The following is a 2,874-nucleotide window of genomic DNA, read 5'->3' as shown; positions in this document are numbered from 1 at the left end:
TACTAAAAATAACTTTTCAACTAAACATGCACCTGATCAGGATTTTCAATATGCGAAAAGTTCATACAATACTTTGCCAATTAAAAATGAAAGCAAAATGAAGTTCTCAATCCCCTAATGAAAACATAACAAATCAAGACATGGATAAGTTAATGAGTAATCAAACATCTAACTCAAACTGAGGATTTTCACTGAGCCAATCGATTGGGAAATCGACTGGGGTGAAGGATTTTAATGAAAACAGAATCCTGGTCTGAAATCAATCGATTGGGAAATTGATTGAGTGAGTACTGAGCCCCCAGGTTTTAAGCCAATCGATTTCCAAATCGATTTGGTCGAATATGGTTGAGTCCCTGACTTAAGGCCCAATCGATTGGGCAATCGATTTCTTAAAGGATTTTTGAAAACTGATTACGAAATCGATTGGCTAATCGATTTTGTCAATTTGGCCAAGCCCCTGTTTACCCATCCAATCGATTGGGAAATCGATTTCCCTGTGTATTCTTTCAAAAATTCATAACTAACTCAATCACATTCATACATAATCTCAAATCCTAACACTTAGCAATGATAACGCAATCGCTACAACATCATTAGTTTCGAAATAGTATTGCAAGCAAACATGTTATCACCAAATTCCAAAACATAACACTTAACATTTATAACACCATTAATACAACATCATGGGATTCAAAATGGTATTGCAATCCAACATGTTATCACCAAATTCCAAAACATAACACTTAACATTTATAACACAATTAATACAACATCATGGGTTTCAAAATGGTATTGCAATCCAACATGTTATCACCAAATTCCAAAACATAACACTTATAACACAATTACTACACATACCAAATGAACCAACAATTCACAATTTAACAGGGTGTAGTCTCTCACGGACAAACACCTGTGCAGTCTCTCACGGACAAACACAATTCCCTCAGGAACGTAAGTCGTAAACGTACCACCTATCACGGGTCAGTACTGTTTACCGAGGTGCCACCTATCCCGGGTCAGCACAACTTACCAAACGTAAATCGTAAACGTACTGTCTATCACGGACCCGTACCGTTTACCAAGGTGCCACCTATCGCGGGTCAGCACGATTTACCAAAACACACATAAGTAAACGAGACATTAAGAGATTCCCCATTCTTAATTCTCATTTAACTTAACGATTTTCAAAACAAAACATTCAGTAAATAAGTCATTAAGAGATTCCCCATTCTTAATACTCATTTACTGAAACGATTTTCAAAAACAAACATTAAGTAACCGAGACATTAAGAGATTCCCCATTCTTAACGCCCAGTTAACTTAAACGATTTTCAAAAAAACAAATATTAAGTAACCGAGACATTAAGAGATTCCCCATTCTTAACGCCCAGTTAACTTAAACGATTTTCAAAAAAACAAATATTAAGTAACCGAGACATTAAGAGATTCCCCATTCTTAATACTCATTTACTAAACGATTTTCAAAAACAAAATATTAAGTAACCGAGACATTAAGAGATTCCCCATTCTTAACGCCCAGTTAACTTAAACGATTTTCAAAAACAAATATTAAGTAACCGAGACATTAAGAGATTCCCCATTCTTAACGCCCAGTTAACTTAAACGATTTTCAAAAACAAATATTAAGTAACCGAGACATTAAGAGATTCCCCATTCTTAACGCCCAGTTAACTTAAACGATTTTCAAAAAAACAAATATTAAGTAACCGAGACATTAAGAGATTCCCCATTCTTAACGCCCAGTTAACTTAAACGATTTTCAAAAAAACAAATATTAAGTAACCGAGACATTAAGAGATTCCCCATTCTTAACGCCCAGTTAACTTAAACGATTTTCAAAAAAACAAATATTAAGTAACCGAGACATTAAGAGATTCCCCATTCTTAACGCCCAGTTAACTTAAACGATTTTCAAAAAAACAAATATTAAGTAACCGAGACATTAAGAGATTCCCCATTCTTAATACTCATTTACTGAAACGATTTTCAAAAACAAACATTAAGTAACCGAGACATTAAGAGATTCCCCATTCTTAACGCCCAGTTAACTTAAACGATTTTCAAAAACAAATATTAAGTAACCGAGACATTAAGAGATTCCCCATTCTTAACGCCCAATTAACTTAAACAATTTTTCTTAAAACAAAATATTAAGTAACCGAGACATTAAGAGATTCCCCATTCTTAACGCCCAATTAACTTAAACAATTTTTCTTAAAACAAAATATTAAGTAACCGAGACATTAAGAGATTCCCCATTCTTAACGCCCAGTTAACTTAAACGATTTTCAAAACAAAATATTAAGTAACCGAGACATTAAGAGATTCCCCATTCTTAACGCCCAGTTAACTTAAACGATTTTCAAAACAAAATATTAAGTAACCGAGACATTAAGAGATTCCCCATTCTTAACGCCCAGTTAACTTAAACGATTTTCAAAAAAACAAATATTAAGTAACCGAGACATTAAGAGATTCCCCATTCTTAACGCCCAGTTAACTTAAACGATTTTCAAAAAAACAAATATTAAGTAACCGAGACATTAAGAGATTCCCCATTCTTAACGCCCAGTTAACTTAAACGATTTTCAAAACAAAATATTAAGTAACCGAGACATTAAGAGATTCCCCATTCTCAACGCCCAGTTAACTTAAACGATTTTCAAAACAAAATATTAAGTAACCGAGACATTAAGAGATTCCCCATTCTCAACGCCCAGTTAACTTAAACGATTTTCAAAAAAACAAATATTAAGTAACCGAGACATTAAGAGATTCCCCATTCTTAACGCCCAGTTAACTTAAACGATTTTCAAAAAAACAAATATTAAGTAACCGAGACATTAAGAG

The sequence above is a fragment of the Cicer arietinum genome, chromosome 6 (genome assembly GCF_000331145.2).
Source record: "Cicer arietinum cultivar CDC Frontier isolate Library 1 chromosome 6, Cicar.CDCFrontier_v2.0, whole genome shotgun sequence".
NCBI lineage: Eukaryota > Viridiplantae > Streptophyta > Magnoliopsida > Fabales > Fabaceae > Cicer > Cicer arietinum.
The sequence above is the reverse complement of the archived record's forward strand: the minus strand, read 5'-3'. Positions refer to the sequence as shown.